Source organism: Ursus maritimus, unplaced genomic scaffold (assembly GCF_017311325.1).
Source record: "Ursus maritimus isolate PB19 unplaced genomic scaffold, ASM1731132v1 scaffold_36, whole genome shotgun sequence".
Lineage (NCBI taxonomy): Eukaryota > Metazoa > Chordata > Mammalia > Carnivora > Ursidae > Ursus > Ursus maritimus.
This window is the reverse complement of record NW_024426230.1, coordinates 13651699-13672053: the sequence shown is the minus strand read 5'-3', so window position 1 is coordinate 13672053 and position 20355 is coordinate 13651699. Positions and strand designations below refer to the sequence as shown.

The 20355-nt window shown below is 35.9% G+C and overlaps 1 long non-coding RNA gene across 1 annotated transcript in view; it reads right to left on the bottom strand.

Annotated features, from left to right (window-relative positions):
• Positions 1-20355, bottom strand: part of LOC121100290 — a 28892-nt gene that overhangs the window by 6267 nt on the left and 2270 nt on the right. The window contains exons 2-3 of the long non-coding RNA XR_005832049.1: positions 9753-9782; positions 8298-8431 (exon numbers count right to left, since the gene is read on the bottom strand). This is a non-coding gene — a long non-coding RNA (uncharacterized LOC121100290). The remainder of the gene's footprint in view (positions 1-8297; positions 8432-9752; positions 9783-20355) is intronic.

Below are 20355 nucleotides of genomic sequence, written 5' to 3'. Positions count from 1 at the left end.
TATTTATTTGACAGAGAGAGAGAGAGAGAGAGAGAGAGAGACCACACATGAGCAGGGGGAGCAGAGCGTGAGGGAGAAGCAGGCTCTCTGCTGAGCAGGGAGCCCAATGTGGGGCTCGATCCCAGGACCTTGGGATCATGACCTGAGCTGAAGGCAGACGTTTAACCGATTGACCCACCCAGGCGTCCCAGTGAAGCACATTTTAAACTAAAGATTGTTGGCAAATAGCAAGAAGATATAAGATTAGGGAAGAAATGGAAGTGTGTTAGTATTAAACAGTTTTTATAATGGCTACAGAAAGAGGAAGATTTGAAAAGAAATATAATCTGAGTTGAAATCCATAGCTAACTTATGCAGGATGGGTTGAAAGAGGGAAGTGACTGTAGTTGAGTGACCCTTTTTAAAAAATTTTTAAAAATATTTTATTTATTTGAGAGAAAGCAAGAGAGAGAGGGAGAGGGAGAGAGAGGAGCAAACTCCCTACAGAGCAGGCATCCCGATATGGGGCTCGATCCCACGACCCTGGGATCATGACTTCAGCCAAAGGCAGGCACGTAACCGACTGAGCCACCCAGCCACACCAAGTGACTCTTGTAAGAAGGAAGTTGTAGTATACCAGCTAAGTGAGGTAGTCACGTAGGTAAAGTGGAATGACTTGATTATTATAACTTCTGGAATCTTTCAATGGAATGTATGAAGCTGAAGACAGGGAAGAATTTAAGAGAATAAATACAAGGAAGCCAAATACCAAATTTTGAAAAATGCCATTTTAAGACAATTAAACTGAGGAAGTGACAAACTGCATTCTTGCAGACAATGGTAGGAGAGAACTTCATGGCAGGGAAGATAAAAGATTTGGGTGCTATCTTTGTTCAATTGAATTTCAGGGGATGGATCTCCATTTGAGATTAATTTATTCATTAATGCAATCAATTTGTTATATAATTACTAGTGTAAATCATTGCAATAGATACTTCTAGAGCTATATTAGATGATTCTTAATCTCAAAGAATTTATAGTCTGATAGGAGTGGTGAGATAAAATAGTGACTTATTTCGATTTCTGGCACATAGTAGGTATTCAGAAAAGTTTTGTTGAATGAATGGCATAGAGACATATATAAAAACTGAGGTTGAGAAGAACAGTAGTACTGGGAAGATCAAAAAAGACTTTTATAGGAAATATGACAACTAAGTAAGACCATAAATGTCAGACAGGATTTAGACATGAGGTTGCAGGGAGGGAGGGGGCAATTCCAGTTGAAGGTAACAGTGTCGGGAAATGGAAGCCAGAAAGTTCAGGGTGTATAGAGGAGAAGGTGAAGTTGAAGCATGAAAGAGGAGGGTACGGGAAGATAAAGCTGAGAAAGTGGCTGGAATAAAAATGTGTAGGGCCTTGAACGCTCTAAGAAATTGGTTTATTCAGTAGGTAATGTTTAGCATTAGAAAGATAAGTGTAGATAATAAAATATTTGAATCACTTGAGGATATATGGTTAGACGTATAAAGAGAAATTATGAGAAAGATGGAAGAGAGGGAGGGAAGAGAAAGTTTCTTCCGGGTATACTTGGCAATGGAGACTGTGAAACTCCAGAATAGAAAGGAGGACTAGAAGAACTGAGGATCAAAGATGCTCAAAATGCAAAGGTGTAGATCTGACCCTCCTTCAAGTGGTAAGGCTCTTGCTAGAAGGGTTCATGTTCCCGAGCTTGTACAAATGGAATGAAATTTATTCACCAACAGCAGGAAAAAAATCCATTACTAGCAATAGCACTTAATTGTGCTGTGCAAAGTGAAATTCTTTATTAAATCTATTCAGACGCAGCAAGTAAAAAGAGTTAGAAAGCAATTTCCTGGGAAAAGTAGTCTATACTCACTGTCTCCATTTCTACGTTTTTCATTCACTTCTTAATTGTCTGCAATTTGGATTTTGTGTCTTATTAGAGTAGAAATTGCTCTCATTAAAGTCACCATGGACTGCTTAATTGCCAGTCCCAGCGGCACTTAACTCAAACACCATCTCCTCTGGGGAGCCTTCCTTAATCTCATCGGCAGGGCAAGATGCCCTTTTACCTGTTCTGCTAAAGCATTCTGAGCCTACCTCTATTATGGTACCCACCATACTGTCTTCTAATTATTTATAGCTACATCATTGCTTCTGGACTCCGATTTCCATGAGGGCAGACACTGTCTGATTCAACTTTGTATCCCTAGCACCCTGGTATGGTTTTGTCTGAATTACTGATTAATGCAAACAATAAAACCCTCTCTAGTATCTCTTTCAATCCCCTCATCAAGATGTACTTTTAGAAAAATACTGAAGACTTCCACATAGAATACAAACATTTCCTCTGAGAACACTACTTTCACCTTTCACATGTGTTAGTGCTGGGGTTTCAAAGATAAAAATAAGAATAAAAATAAATAACTTCCATGGGACCTATGGTATTTTTTATTTCTAATTTCATCGAACTAAGTTTTATTTAGTAATATAGCTCATGGTCAATAAGGATGCTTCAATATTTTATTATTGTTTTGTTACCTCCTTACATCTTCGAAATTTAATATGTGAAGACCACACTTATCTACATTTTTATAAACACACACGCACTTAACCTTAATTTATCCAATTTTGCAAATACTTTGGGCTTTTACCAACATTACTTCATGTGGTAGTTTGGAATTATCTTTGGTTCTTTCTCTCCCTTTTACTCCTTTATTTCAGTTTTTGCTAAATTGCTTCTTCCCATAATTTACAAAGTCCACGCTTTTAATTTTTTTCTTTGACTCTGGTTAACATCTGCCTTTTCAATCTTATACTTAGTTATCATCACTTCTTCCATTATCTTGTTCATTGGTATTTTGACCACTTTACTGCGGTGAAAAATCTTCCTATGGCTATTTTATGGTAAGATCATGGATGCATGATATAACTATATAGGCATTTATATACACCATGAAGATGGTCATCCAAAATCATCCTTGGAAAAATTGAGGGGGGCAGCAATTAGTAGGGCAACAGAGCATATAGCCCTGTTACCTTTTAAGAAAGTTTTATCAAGGGGCGCCTGGGTGGCTCAGTCTTTAAGTGTCTGCCTTCGGCGTAGGGCTTGATCCTAGGGTCCTGGGATCGAGCCCTGCATTGGGCTCCCTGCTCTGCTGGGAGCCTGCTTCTTCCTCTCCCACTCCCCCTGCCTGTGTTCCCTTCTCTCGCTGGCTGTCTCTCTGTCAAATAAACAAAATCTTAAAAAAAAAAAAAGTTTTATCAAATTAGCATCTAAGGCAGTGCAAAGTCCAAGAGAACCAAGGAGTTGAGTCTGAGAGGTGAAGTATTCCAATCGCCAATTCATTGTTCCACGCAAATTTATAATTTCCATGAAAAATGACATGCATTATGAATTTAAATAACTGATAGTATGTAAAAGTGTTGACTGCTAAAGACTAAGTAAGCTTCAGTGATTTGTTATTTGAGGGTTATTTGGGGTGGAACCAATAAATGTAGCTGGGGCTGAGGTGGAGTAGCTGGGGTTGAGGTGGAGAGCACTGATGCTCTGACTTGATATTACTTGTGATAAATGTCCTAATATCCTAAATGTATTATATATATTCCATATTTTTATTTTTATTTATTTATTTTATTTTTAAAAATTTTTAAAAATATTCCATTTATTCATTTGACAGAGAGAGAGACAGCCAGTGAGAGAAGGAACACAGGCAGGAGGAGTGGGAGAGGAAGAAGCAGGCTCCCAGCGGAGGAGCCTGATGTGGGGCTCGATCCCAGAACGCCAGGATCACGCCCTGAGCCGAAGGCAGACGCTTAACGACTGAGCCACCCAGGCGCCCCTATATTCCATATTTTAAAAAAGATTTTATTTACTTATTTGAGAGAGAGAGAGAGACAGAGATTGTGAGAGAGAGCATGAGTGGGGAGGAGAGGGAGAAGCAGGCTTCCAGCTGAGCAGGGAACCCGACTTGGGACTCGATGACCCTGGGATCATGACCTGAGCCGAAGGCAGACGCTTAACAGACTGATCCATCCAGTCGCCCCTATATTCCATATTTTTTAAAAAAGTATCCATCAAACTAATTTCAATATTACATTTTAAATGAAATATACTGTGTAATAATGGAATACATGACAAATTAACAAATATGTGAATTTCTAAAGATGTTTTCAATTTAATAATTCTGAAGATAGTTTTTTAAGACCAATTTTTTAAAAAGATTTTTGTTTAAGTAATCTCTACACCCATCAAGGGGCTCCAACTTACAAGCCCGAGAGATCAAGAGGTGCATCCTCTACTGACTGAGCCAGCAAGACGCCTCATGAAGATAGTTGTTTTGAGCAGTGGAGTTGAGTATGTGTCTGTTTTAAAAATTATGTTCTTCACTGGGTGTTGCATGCAACTAATGAATCACTAAATTCTGCCTAGGAAACTAATAATACAGTATATGTTACTTAAATTGAATTTAAATAAAAAAAATAAAAATTATGTTCTTTTAATAAACAAAAATCTAAGTTTATATTTAAATTTTAGTTTGTGTTTTTTTCCCTTCATGTAACAAAAGTCAATGAAGGAAAATCATTTGGACAATTACAAGTTTGTTGGTAGATGCTGTTAAAGAAACAAGCATTTGTATAAGCAGTATTTTTTAAAAATGTCAACTTAAACAATTTTTTTGGAAATACTTTCCTTGATGTTTATAAACAAGTAGTCTGTTATGATGGGGATAGCAGCAATAAAGGTTTTGCTTTTGCTTTTAAAAAGGAGCGTTGGGCATCTATGGATTTAGATACAGTGAAAGCATTGCAAAGACTTTGTGAACAGACTGAAAGAAAATAAAGGTCTTGGAATTTGGTCTTTCAAATATACCTCATTATATTCCTAATGTGGACTTTTCTTCTAATTTTTTAAACTTCTAATAAAGTATAAACTATGCATACATGACAATGCTAGTAGGAGAATCTTTGAGAAGATTTTCAGGAAATAAGTTTTTTTAGGAGATAAAATATTCTTTACAATATACCATTTGTTAAAAACAAAGTATATGAGTATAAACTAGCTATACGTGTATTTTAATTTCAAAGATTAGAATTAACGTGTCACATAAAATCCTATCCTTAAAACAGAGCATAATTGTTTGCCACAATTATTTTAATATATTTCTCTACTGAGATAAATTTTAAACTCAGGAAAGCAAGGTTTGGAACTGGAAGAGTTAAAAAACACGAAGCAACAGTAACCCCATTTAGATAAGGGGTAGATGGGTGGAGCAAGGAACAATACACTAAAGTGCTTTTCTTTCACAGATCTTGGTTCAAATTAAGGTTAAATTCCAAAGGAGGATGTGTTTTCCCCATATGGAGTCTTAAAGGACATGCCTTTGTTTCCAACTTCCCAGAGAAGATATATGTTAACACAAAGTATTTCATAATAAATTTAACTTTTATAGAGTGACTAATGCCCTGTGAAGATAAGGTAGACTCTGTCACCTGTGTTTTAATCCCGGCTGAAGAAATTATGCCAAGGGCACACTGACAAAACTTGATTCCTTTGGAGAGGATGGCAGTAACTTGGTGGGGAGCAGAAAGGGTCTTGGTTTTAAAAGTCTCATTGGAATGACTCTCCCTTCCTCACTGTGAACACAGTTTAGCATTTATGTACTTTGGAAGGACAAAGAGGTGAGGTAAGCCTGCCAAAATTTGAACCTGTGTTTCTGGGAACCTGTTAGTAGGTCAACTGTTACAAATGTAAAAGAAACTGAAAAGGAGAGGTGGGTACTAGAAACCTGGCAATTGGACTGCATAGAGCTTTATTAAAACGTGCATGCTGTTCCTTCCAGATCTCAAGGGAGGTGACATGAAGTTTAAAATGCCACAGAAGATCACTATTATTCAATCAAATCAGATTTTGGTGGGGAGTAGGGGCAGGAGGTAGGACAGCATAGAAAGAGACAACTCTTTTCTGTTAGAAATATTTACAGTTAACAGAAAAGAGTATCTTTAAAAATGTACTTGTTAACAATCATTTATTAATCCATCTTTTCCTTCCAAGAAAGACAGATTAGTTACGCATATACTGCTTTTCTTTCATTTTCCCTTTCTTTATCTTTATATTATTCTTTATTAACTAGAGACTTAATTCTTAAGTCCTTATTCTTGCAAAATGTCTCTGAATCTGCACGTAGGTTATTCACTCATTGACCATATACAACCCTGTTCCATGTGAAAAGTCTATTAACTTCAGCAGAAGATGTAAAAATTAGTCCTGTGGCAAGTGAAGGGATTCCTTTTTGAGAAAAGGAAACAAAAATGTATTTGTGCCAATTGTATCAGACATATTTGACTACACAGAACACAAGGTTTATTTTTTATATTTATGAATTCATCCTTGATGAAAGGCTTACAAAATCTATTTAAAATTTAAATAAGATAGAATGCCATTTTCCCTTCTTTCTTCACTCACTGAAAAAGGAAACACTGACATAGAAAAAACTTGATTTTAAGTTGCTTTATGAGAATGTTCGAAATATGTCTTTACCTTATCAATCTGTAGGTCACTAATATTCGACTCTAGACAAAATTAATTTTCATCATTTATTCCAAGCAACTCATTTCTTGCCCAATTTCCTTCTTGTGTGCTGAATTAAAAACAAACAAAAAAGTAAAAAAAACTCACCACACTTTTTTCCTCTTCTTGTGTTAGCCAGTAGCTAAGAGAAGAAAACTTTTCTGACTCTAGACTGCTAGACAAGAGTAATGGGATGAGATTTCTCTTTTCAGGATATGTAATACCAGTCCAAATTTCAGAAATCAATTAACTATTCAGAGAGGAACACCACAAGGGGGCAGGTGAATCCAGGCTAGGTCCTAGGTGAGAGGGTCTTAGTATCAGGAATACTGGTCAAAGGAGGGCAAAGAGGAAATGAAAATTAGAAACAACTCTAAAGATAATATTTCTTCACAGACATAAGCACTTAGATCTGGACCATTCAAGTGAAATCTTATTTAGAATATACCAAAGACATTAATTACAATATACCAAGGAAATAAATGAAAGAGACCAAATCAATGTAGTAATACATTGAAAGTGATTCTTATATTTATAAAGGCCAATAGCATGGTTTTACCAAGAAGAGAAAGACTGTAGCTGAGAAGAAATCCAAAATTTACTACAGAGCAATTAGAGTATGCATTGAAAATAAATTACAGATAGGCAAAGAATCAAATAATTAAAAAGATATAGGAGAAGATACCTTGGCTTCAAAGTGATTTTAATAACCAACAATTTTGTAACAGAAATATCAACTCTGAATAATAGAGCTGTAACATTTTCCCCCCACACAAAAGTTGAGCAATTAATTTCAGGTACTTTAGAAAAAGGTAAATGCTACTTAAAAAGGTTATTTAGAGTCTGCTTTGATCCTCACTGGAAATTAAACTTAGCCTACCAATAGGAGGCAAACATGGATATTAAAAAATTAGTTCTTCTAAACAAATATTTTAAAATTGACACCAGACATCCTCCGGGAGAATGTCAATGACAATGTCTTCAATGGCCAAGATATATACATACCTACTATGCACAGTAGCCAGGATTACTTCTATTTGTTAAAGCTGGAAATTATCACCGGCCTCCCTTTCAAACCTCACTAAGGAAACACATTTAATTATTTGACGTGGTATGATAGTTCGTTATTTATCTTTTACAGATTAACAGAATTAAATGCAGAGACTATTACAGCATAATATATAGTATAAAATAGTATAGTATAATAAATAGTATAATATAGAATATATAATATAATAAAGTATGTACGTTTTGTCTCTTACTGGTAGTTTTTATTTAGTTTATAATAATGATTAGAATCTTTACAATGAGCGTCCAAGTGTCTTCTCTTACTTATGATCAAATTAACTTCTTATTTAGGACCCTACAACAATTTTCTACAGTAGCAACATAGAAGTCACTTCTAATAAAATCTATTGATTGAGGAGGTCATCTTCTAATAGATTTTAGGGCAAGCTAGGTTTTAGAACTTTGGTCACCAAGCTGAGTGATCTTTCTGTTATACCATGATACATTTTGGTTTCATTATACTATAGGACTTAGTGTTATTTAACACTAACCAGACGTTTAAGCCTATTTCTAAAGCAAAGCTCTGAACTCAGTAAATGCCCATTCTTATGTCACCTTAACAAAGTCTATTTTTCTCAAATTCACTCATTCTTCACGTGTATATAGATATACACACATACATAAAATACACTCATGCACTAAGCTCATACGCACATACCTGTATATATACACGTACATACATGGTGCAATCCATCGGTGATATTTTTCTCCTCTTTTCAGCCTGTTAATTAGCTTTCTCTTCCTTGTCTTTCTTTATTCCAAGTAATCCAGAGTCCTCATAGCCTTTGTCACCTAAAGGACATGGAGGCAGCTTCTGCAATGCTTGAAATAATAATGCTTGGATTTGTCAATGTGAAAAGTTGGATGGCTTTTAAAAGCTGACCAGTCCAGGGCTATTTGCACATAGTAGACATTCGATAAATATTTGTTGATTTGATTTATTCTAGGGTAAAGAACTGGGTAACAACTCTTTTTTTCTTCATTCATGTGCTATGGTTAAGCCTGTGTACAAATGCATTTATGAGTAAATATTAATGGTCATGGTCATTAAAGCTGTTTTAGAGAGAAAAAAAATCTAGGTCTTCAGGCTTTAAGGAACAGCAATGATTGGAAGTATGTGTAATAAAATACTCAAGTAGTTATCAAATAGTAGATGACAGACACCATAAAATGGGGGGTCTAACTAAAGAGAATTCTGATAAATTATTTGGAAACATAGTGGGTACCCCATAGCTTTTGAATCAATCGAATGTTGAAGGCTTAAATTTTTGACTCCACATACTACGGCAAAGGACCTTTTAATTTAAAAAATTCAGGATAATATTTTTATTATAAATTTAGTGAGCATATATAAACCACATAATATTTCCTTTGGTATATTCTTCCTTGTGATAGAATGTGTTTACGTATATTTTATTGACACTTGAGAGTCAGGCATTGGACATACAAAATGAAAATTACTCCTAAATTTCAAGTAATGTATAACGTTTAAAGAGTTAAACTCTATCCTCCCATCACTTAGAAGAGCATAATTGATTTATTTCCTTTTCTGGTCACCAACAGTAAAAACTGTTTCTGAGCTTACAACATGTTAAATTTTGGCTCAAGGCAAATTTACAACAGCAGGATTTATGATAAAATCTGTCAAAACATTAACCATGATGGCACAAGTTTCAGCTCTTAACAGAAACAGATACGGAAGCAGGAATTTAGGAATGGATACGCATTTGTGCTTGAAAATGCCTGCTTAGGTCACATTATAAAAGTTATTCAATTCCTTTGTTTTCATTTTACCCAAATGTAAAGTTCCATAAGGCTACTATGTGTTTTAATTAATTGGCTTCGAAGAGATGGAAGCTCTTGGGACTAAAGATGTAATTCCAAGTAAAAAATTACTAGCTAAGAGAACTTCAGATGTTCAAGATGAAAGCTAAGAATCTATAGCATTTTCCATTTCTTGTCTGATGAATTTCAAGAAAAATTAAGTCTTAACATAGGTAGTGTCTTAACCTTTTTGCTACATCTAGACACATGCCAGCATTTGACCACTATTCATTCATTAAGATGATTTTAATTTTCAACATGGTAAACAATGTTGGTAGTTTTGGCTTACTGTTGCTTGATGAGAAAGGAGCCGTATTTCCTAGAAAATTACAAACAAAATACTGTTATTGAAAGTGAATCTCTCTGCCAGCAATCAACTATAACGAAGATAGTTAACTTTGTGTGTGAGGTACATACTAAAAACAATTTAGAGGACATACTTTCTTGAAAATGTAATTTGGTTAGATAGAGCCAGGACAGATTATAAGAAACTCTTCCTTAAGGAACTTAAAGATTTTTAGTGTGTTAATGTCATGGTTATACAAGTAAATGCAGTGAATATTCTATGCCTGAGTGTTTCAAAAAGGCTTGGATATAACTGACCTATTTATTGGAAAATGGTATGCATTTTTTAAGCTTTAGAAGATTTTCATTTAACAAGTTGCCTGATGAAAATTGGTGGAGAATAAAGTAGAGATAAAATCAGTAACTAAATATTAATTTTGGAAGCTGTAGCTTGGTGGGACATGTTCACACACAATTTATTTGTTCACAAATATCCTAAAATACGGCTTAGGTATTGAAAGAATAATATATAACCAGAAAGTAAAATATCAAGAAAATTTATCAAAATAATCAGAATTCAGAAAATTTTACTTTTCAGAAACAAGGAATCATTGAATTTGAAATCATAATTTAAAGTAGATCACTTTATTTAGCAATATCAGAAGGCATCCAAACACACCACATTGGTTTATACATTGCTTGTCTTCTCTCTCTGATTTTTGACACACTTGGTTCCAGAAAGTAATTTAATTATTACTGTTGTTCAATAAAGATTTAAGTGTCCTATTCTGGGGTCTGGAAATTTTGTTTAAACTTTCCAAGACAATGAAAACATGTCTTCACTTTATCATAAAGTGAAATTTCAAACTTTGAACTTTATAGGACCAATATTTAACAGCTACACAAGAAGTTCTGATTAATAAACCAAACCTAAATCAAAACCAAACAAACAACAACAACAAAGACTGTAACTCTTCACTTTAAACTGATTACGGTTATAAGTTAAAGTCTTCAGGTAATCACATTTCACCTGGTAATATGCCAGGTGCTAAATAATTTGACATGCTAGTATATTTCAATACCACTATTTTAGGAAAGGATACTCAAATCTTAATATTTTAATGTCATTTTTTTTTTTTTTTAGAAAGACAGGTCACCCAAATGTTTATAAAACAACATAGGTGGAAGATTTAGGTTTCATCATTAACACGAATGACTACCAAGTTTTTACCTGTGCAAAGAAATATGAATAATGTCTGACTTCTAAAAGCTGCATTCTAATGGGAGATAGTACAGGAATACTGAAACAAGGGGAAATTTAATAAGTGCCCTAAGAGAGATGAAGAAAGAGCTATAAGGCATACAGAAGAGAGATTAGCTGTGGCTTGGTGTTGGGGTGGGGGTGGGGAATTAGGGAAAGCTTCATGTAGGGGTGGTGCATAAGTATTCTTGAAGGATGAATTGGATTTAAACACACGAAGGTGGATTTGACTGAGTAGAGGATTAAAAATGGTAAATGAATTAAATAATGAAAATACAGGGTAGGAACTAAAATGGGAGAGTAAGCTTGGAGCATAGGTCAGAGGTGTTAGCATGATAGAAAGTTACTTTTGTTAATTTTCTTGCCATCCATATGAAAACAAAATAATGTGCCAGAATCTCCAGGTACGATTTGGGCAATTGGTGTTTTTTTTTTTTTTTTTAAATCCAATATGGAACCAGAAAACTTTCCTAAAATCTAAAAAACAAACACCCAAACAAAACAGTACACTTACACTTCATTCTTTGACTCTTGAAATAATAAAACCATTGTTTCCCTTACCGCAACTGAAACACAATAATATCTGCAATATTTAAGTTTTCAGTCTACAATATAGCTTTATTTCCGGAATGAGTTGTTGCAACTTTATAAAAGCAAAAATAAAGTGATGGTTTTGACAAGACTGAAGTTTTAATTGAGACTTCTGATTTCAAAAGGTTTTCTTCACTTCTATTTGACAAGCAAGATTACATACTCATTTAAATGAAAGTATGTTATTATGTCACCTAAATGAAAGTATTCAGCTACTCTTTTTAATATGACCACAGTTTAAGAACATAAGGTGCAAAAAGCAAATCTAATTTTGTAATGTGAAAAGACTGTGACGTAAGACATCAGAAATCAGTGTATACATGCAAGTGTAGAGTAATTCTTCAAAGTAGTTCTTCAAACTCCGAGAAGTTTTATGTCACATTATATATCATTGTTCAAACTATATGTACATTTTCTCATCCAGAATTATCTTCAAAGTGATTTATGAGTTGGAGAAGAAATTCAGTCTCCTCTCTTGTAGTCACCTGTTTTTTGTTTCAAACAGTACGCTTAGAAGCAAAATGAAGCTTAGAGATTTAAAATCAAAACTTGTCTTTAGCAAGCCAATGTGTACACAATCTATATGGGTCTCGGAAACATTCTTTGTGACGTTATCAGGAGGATCTCCCTAGGCAACAACAACTGTCGGCATGGAAGAAAAGGGCCACACGAGACAAAGTATACTTGACTGGTGCATTTGGCAGCACTCACCTTTGCAAATGTTAGGTAAGTCTGTTTCCTTTATTTTAGGCAAAGTTCCTGAGTTTTAAAACAGGTCTGCATTTTGAAATTTTCCTAACAGTAGGTGTGATTTTTGAAATGAAAGTCACTTCTTAATTTAAGCTTTCTTAGATGCACCTTGGTTAATTTCTTTACTTTTTGCACATATTAGGAAGACTACTTTCGGGGCAACAGTTGGACTCGATAGACAAGGGCAGCTTACTTCCTAAAGACACAGAAATCATATGGTTTTAATTATAAAACCCGAAATGTTGATTGCTGCTCTTTTCTAAGTCTTGCTTTACATCGAGCCAGTGTTAAAAGTTCGTTAGCTAGAGCTTAACAACACAATGGCCGAAGGAATGGAGTTACCACACAAGTGTTTAAATTCCATGCCGGATCCCTAGCTACAACGGAGCAGAAAGTTCAAACAACAAAAACAGAGTTGCAAGGTCTGAACTTGCGTGTCACGGATACCTCTTACTCATCACCAGGCAGCTCTGATTCAGGGCAACCAGGCCCTCCCAGCAACATGGTTAATTGAATAAGGATTCTAAACCTTTTGGTTGCAGATAAACCAAAGTGGCACATGGCTCATAACTCAAACATTTCATTTTAGGCAGCTGTTCGTTTTCTTGCCCAGGCTAATTTGGATTATTCAATCATTTTCTTTTCTTTAATGAAAAACTGCTTGTAGTTACTGGTGGGGACAAAGAGCTGCAATTATGGACCTTGGAAAGTAAATTTATTATCTACTCATTTTAATCATGTATACAAGTGATACTAAATTTGGAACTAAATTCAGAACATTTTATTAGCAGTACAATTTTATCTGTGTGTGTGTGTACACATTTAATAACATTCAGCCCTGACTACTGTTTCCTGCTATGATGAACGTTACCCCTCTGTAAGCAACTAAAAATGCTGGATAGAAAATGACTAATATCTTCTCAAAAGCTATCAATATATTTGCTAGCCGGTGAGGAATATTCAGAGGCCAAAACCTAAGGAAAACTGGGAACCTTCAATGGTTAAGTAGAGTACAAAAGGCAATTTTTACCTTGAAAGCATTTGCCGTATGAAGGGGTGAAGTTGAGCTTTGGTTTTCATGGACTTTTAGTGGAGCAGGGGATAAGGGATAAAGTCCCAGGCCCACCCAAGGAAAAAACCTTGAACGTAGGCTATGAATGTAGAATAAAAAAGTATTTCCTCTACGAATTTTTTGGATTCCCCATATGAGCAAGACCATACAAATTTGTCTTTCTCTGTCTGACTTACTTCACTTAGCATAATGCCCTCCAGTTCATCCATGTTGTTGTGAATGGCAGGATTTCATGGGTTTTGTTTATGGCTGAATAATATTCCAATATTTTTATATATGTGTATATATCACAGCTTCTTTATCTATTTATCTGTTGATAGACACTTAGGTTGTTTCCATGTCTTGGCCATTGTAAATAATGCTGTGAGAAACATGAAGGTGCAGACATCCTTTTGAGTTAGTGTTTTCATGTCTTTTGGATAGATTTCCAGAAGTGGAATTACTGGATCATATGGTAGTTCTATTTTTAATTTTTTGAGGATCTTCCATATTGTTTTCCATAGTGGCCGTACCAGTTTACAATCCCAACAATATATAAGGGGGGAGGGTTCCCTTTTCTCCACAACCTTACCAGCACTTACTTCTTATCTTTTTGATGATGGCCATTCTAATAGGCATGAGGTGATACACCTTTGTGGTTTTGATTTGCATTTACCTAATGCCTAGGGATGTTGAGCATCATTTCATATGCCTGTTGGCCCATCATATATCTTCTTTGGAAAAATGTCCATTTACGTCTTTTGCCCATTTTTAATTGGCTTGTTTGTTTTTATGCTATTGAGTTATATTTCTTTATATATTTGGATATTAACCCGTTATCAGATATATGGTTGTAAATATTTTTTCCCATTCTGCAGGTTGTCTTTTCATTTTGTCAATGGTTTTTTTTTCTGTGCAAATTTTTAGTTTGATATAATCCCACTTATTTATTTTTCATTTCATTGCTTGTGTTTTGGGTGTCATATCCAAAAAACCAGTGCCAAGACAAATGTCAAGGAGCTTTGTTCTTAAGTTTTTTTCTATGAGTTTCATGCTTTCAGGTCTTACATTTAAGCTTTTAATCTATTTCAAGTTCATTTTTTTGAGTGGTGCAAGATAGGGGTCTAGTTTCATTTTTTTACACACGAATATCCAGTTTTCCTAGCACCATTATTGGAGAGACTGTCTTTTCTCAAGTATTCTTGGCTCCTTTGTCAAATATTAGTTCACAAAATAAATTCTGTTCCATTGATCTGTTGTCTGTTTTTAAGTTAGTACCGTACTGTCTTGATGACTATAGCTTTATAGTATAGCTTGAAATCAGAAAGTGTGATGCTTCCTACTTTGTTCTTCTCTCTCAGGATTTCTTTGGCGATTTGAGGTCTTTTGTGGTCCCATATAAATTTTAGAATTGTTTTTGACACTTCCGTAAAAAATGCCATTGGAACCTCGATAGGGATTACATTGAATCTATAGGCTGCTTTTGGTAGTATGGACATTTTAGCAATATTAATTCTTCCAATCCATAAACATGGATCCTGCCATGAATTTTATAACCATAAGCTAGCCCTCAGGTGGGCTTTTCGACCAAGTTATCATCAATAATATTGGCCCAGTACAATTCAGATGAAGTTTTTAAAGTGCTCTAAGGCTGATACACTCCCAGGGGATTAAAGGTGAAGCAAATGTGAAGCCTGTACAGAGGCGCCCACCTTCAACCCAGGCCTTGAAAAGTCCCACAGTGGATAATTCTAAGAAAGATAGGCTCACATTCATGAATCACCAAACATTCAAAGAAACGAGGTAGTATAAATGTAGCTAGCAGAAACAACAGCAAAGTTGGAGCCATAAATACTACAGATATTAAAATTATCAGAAATTAAGTACAGAATAAGCATGTTTAAAATGCATAAGATAAAAAGGGATTGAAATATGAGATAGGAACAAGAGACCATAAAAATGACTGACTGGATTGGGAATGAACAGAATATAACGTTCAGAAATGAAAAAATAATAACAACAGAAATGAAAGACTCATTGAAATTCTGCTTCCAGACAGAAGAGAGTAGTTTGTGGCAGACCGATGCTCCTGACAAAAATAAGAAAAGCTGGGGGGCGCCTGGGTGGCACAGTGGTAAGCATCTGCCTTCAGCTCAGGGCGTGATCCCGGCGTTATGGGATCGAGCCCCACATCAGGCTCCTCCGCTGGGAGCCTGCTTCTTCCTCTCCCACTCCCCCTGCTTGTGTTCCCTCTCTCGCTGGCTGTCTCTATCTCTGTCGAATAAATAAATAAAATCTTTAAAATAAAAAAAAAAAAGAAAGAAAAGCTGGATAACTTCCAAAAAGTTATTTAAGGTGTATTAGAGAGGGGCTAAAACAAAGAGGGACTAAGATTCTAAAGAGAACAGAGAGGTAAACTGATGATCTGCAGCCGTTCTTCCCCTGGAGGCATTTGCTGGTTTTGGGTGAAAGTGAGAGAATGATAATCTGGGCTTCGTTCTAGCAGAAGACTGCTGCTAGGGACAGAAGAAATAGCTTTTGGCAATCTTGCAAGGCTGGAGTGATAGACCTGGGGAGTCAAAGTGCCTGGAACACACACCCAGTTTCCCCTCAAAATAACTTGGCAAATTCTGAGCTGTCCTAAGTGGACTTAAAAAAGCTTAGAAGAGGCGTGCTTGGGTGGCTCAGTCGGTTAGGCTTCTGACTCTCGATCCCAGCTTAGGTCATGATCTCAGGGTTGTGGGTTCAAACCCTGCTTTGGGCTCCATCTTGGGTATGGAGCCTACTTAAACAAACCAACAAAAAACCCCAAAAAACTCAGATGAGACTATCTCAATGGGCCCCAGAGGATATATCACTTGTACCACTGGAAGCCTGACTGAGCTATGCCATTGGAAGAGAGGCAAACCAGAGAAAATTGAGCCTTAGGGTATCATCCAGCTACAACTCAGCACAGTACCTGACTGGATTAAGGTGATTAGCTTCCACTCAATCTTCCCAATAGAGGAAAGGCTAATAAGCCCTCTCTGGAGGAAGACAAAATCATCCAGAGGGTCATGATGTCTTATATTCAGTAAACAATTAACAGGCATGGCAAGAGAGAGGATCATGCATCCAGAAAGCAAAAAAACAAACAGACCATGGATGACTCAGATATTGGAGTTAGTAGACATGTGGACATAGCCTTTTAAGTAACTACGACTAGTATATTGAAGAAAACAGAAGCAGAGGTGGAGACAATATATTTAGAAAGATGAGTATTTCACCAGAGAATTGTAATGTACCCCCCAAAAAAATCAAGAGGAAATTATAGAATTGAAAAGTATAAAATCTGAAATTAAGACCTGAATAGTTTTAATAGCTGTAGACAGGATTAATGAAAAAAAGACAATTTTGAAAATTCACAACTAATGTTCTAGAGGCAATTTAGTAAAACACAGAAGAGTGAAAGCAACATGTGGGAACATAGTGAATAAATATAAAATATATACAATTGGAGTCTCAGAAGGAGGAGAAAAAGATATTCACCAAAGATTTCCTGAAGTTGAGAAAAGATACTGAGTTAGAGATTTAATAAGATGGATGAAATCAAGCAAGAATACACAAAGAAGGCCACAGCTAGGCACAAAACAAAACTGTCAAAAACAAAGAAAAAGATAAAAATCTAAAAAAAAACTCCAACAGAGAAAACAGAGACTTTCCTTTCAGGAGAGAAAGACAGCTAATTTCTTAACAGGGAAGAGAGCAGCTAGACATTAAGAAGATGACATTTTATTTTATTTATTTTTTTAAAGATTTTATTTATTTGACAGAAAGAGAAAGAAAGAGCATACAAGCAGGGGGAGCAAGAGAGGGAGAGGGAGAAGCAGGCTCCCTCTGAGCAGGGAGCCAGATGAAGGGCTCGATCCCAGAACTCTGGGACGCAGAGAAGCAGACGCTTAATGACTGAGCCACCCAGGCGCCCCATGAAGATGACATTTTAAAAGAGTTGTAGGAAGAGTTATAGTTTTGGCCATGATGGAGTAACTAGGACCACATTTACCCCCTGACTTGAAAAAAACAACAACAAAACCCACTCCAAACCAACCACAACAACTGCAAACAATGGTGAAAATACATGGATCAATGTTTTTGGACTTTGGGCAACAGGCAGCCCAGGACAGTGATCCCTGAGAGAAGGGAAGCATATGAAGTGAGCCCTTGGACTGACCCAGCTTACCATCGGGAGAGGTTACAACCGAGCAGGGCGCAGGGAGAGGGTAACAGAACAGAGCCTGGCAGCCTCCCTGAGTTGAGAACACAGAACTAAGAATGTGCTGGAGGCCAAGGTGGTTGGGTTTGCAGGTCAGAGTATGGAATAAGAGTCAGTCTGCATGCAGTGGGGAACGCTGCACAGGGAGAGTACAAGAAAGCAATGGGCTCTGGAGAGCAGCAGTGCATACCCTGACTCTTCTGTGTACTGACCAGCACATGTGACAGTAAGTGAGGGTAAGAACTACCAGAAAGGAGCAGGCACGATAATAACCAAAACTCACACAAGGCTGTGATCAGTCAAAGAAGAGAAACCTCGTGCTCCACAGGTAGTGCGTTCCGAGGGGTATTGCCTAAACNNNNGGGAAAAATCAACTGACATTAAAGGTACTCTGATCCTGCCTAATAAGCTTAAAAAAGCCTTACAACGATCAAACTGTTCCCAAGCAGTGTAACTGTATCCCTGAACACAGTCAAAAAATTTTAAGGAAAAACAAAAAATCCAACACTCAACAAGTTAAAATACACAATGACTGGCATCCAAAAAAAGTCAGCAGGCATGCAAAGCAGGAAAATATAACCACGACGAGAAAAAAAATCAATAGAGAGAGACCTGGAAAAAGAATAGATAATAGACTTAACAGACAAGAACATTAAAACAGCTCCTATAACTATATTTTCTATATTCCAGAAGATAACATAAGGTATAAATAAATTCAGGAGAGAGATAAATTAAAAAGACCCAACTTTAACTTTTAGAGATAAAAATATGCCTGCAAAGAATAAGGCTCTGGATGGAATTAAGAACATATTAGACACTGCAAAAGAAAAGATAAGTCAATTTGAAAATAAAGCAATAGAAACTATCCAAAATAAAACACACAGAGGAAAAATAGCCTGAAAAAGAAATAAATGAAGTATAAAATAGCCGTAGGACAAGTTAAAGTGGCTAATATATATTGAATAGTAGGTCCAGAGGGAGAGGAAAAAGAATTGGGGGACAGAAAACTATTAAAAATAATGGTTGAGGGTTGCCTGGGTGACTCAGTTGGTTAAGTGTCTGCCTTCGGGTCCAGGTCATGATTCCAGGATCCTGGGATCCAGTCCCCCATCGGGCTTCTTGCTCAGCAGGGAGCCTGTTTCTTCCCCTGCCTGCCACTCGCCCTGCTTGTGCTCTCTCTCTCTGACAAATAAATAAAATCTTCAAAAAAGTGGTTGAAATTAAAAAAAAAATTCATAGACTACAAACCCACAGTCCAAGAAATTCAATAAACCATTAGCACAGAAGCATGCAAAAATCTATACCATAATACACCCTAATCTAATTGGTTGAAACAAGTAACAAAGGGAAAAATCTTTAAAGCAGCCAGAGGACATTATTATGCAGAGAACAAAAATAAAAATGACAGCAGGAACAAAGCCAGCCAGAGACAAAAAAGCAACATCTTGAAAATACTGAAAAAAAATTATCCTAAAATTCTACATTCAGCAAAAAACTTTTTCACAAAATGAAGGCAAAGAAAAGAATCCAGACATTTTTCAGACATACAAAAGCTGAAAGAACTCATCACTCACAGCTCTGCATTAGTATAAATGAAAAATGCTTCAGGAGGAAGGAATATGATAGTGGGTGGAAACTTGGATCTACATAAAGAAGAGCCCTGAAAATGGTAAATATGTGGGTAAATATAAAATAATGTTTTATTTTATTTTTATTATTTTATTATATTTTTATATATTATATATAAAATATCATATTGTTTTAAATATTTAAAAAGTCAGAACTTTTTAAAAATCTTCTTAAAAATTGTTGTTTAAAGCAAAAATAATAACAATGCTATTATTGTGTACATATGTAGAAGTAGAACGTATGATAACAATATCACAAAGACCATGCACGGTGAGACAACAGTTTTCGTGAAGTGTGATGTGACAGTTTAGACATGAACAGTTTACAGAATCTTTGCCCCCAAAGATTCTTACTGCCCACCCCACCCTTGGTCCTCTTTTAGTTATGTACTTCAAGCTTTAAATCTGAAGTTCACTAAGTTCCCTACAGGTAATATGTAGTGTATGTAAGGTATTTACATTACCTTACCTTGATTGAATAATTAAACAGAATAGAAGAAATGTTTTTAGATGTCAGCTATTGGTTACAGCAAAATTCCACATACAAATTCCAAAATTAGTAGAGGTGCTTTGCAGTAGATTTGAATCAGTCTATTATTTTTTCATTAAGAGAAGTAATCTCCCTTTCTTCCTTTCTTTTCTTTCTCCCTTTCTTTTTTCTCCTTCTTTTTCTTTCTTCTTTCTTTCTTTTCTTTCTTCTTTCCTTCCTTCCTTCCTTTCTTGTTTTTTTAAGGATTTTATTTATGTATTTGAGAGAGAGAGTGTGAGCATGAGAAGGGGGGAGGGGCAGAGGGAGAGGGGGAAGCAGACTCCCCCCTGAGCATGGAGCCTGATTCAGGGCTGGATCCTAGGACCCTGAGATCATGACCTGAGCCAAAGGCAGACGCTTAACCAACTTAACCACCACCAACTTAACTACCACCCAGGTGCCCCCCTAGGTTCTTCCTAACCATATTACCAAAAGTAATGTTTATCTTTAATATTTTATTGCTATACTTTTATTTTATATCTATAGTTTTTAAAGGTTCCTAAGGTACCTAAAAATTTGTTCGTATCAATTTTTATCTTTATTAA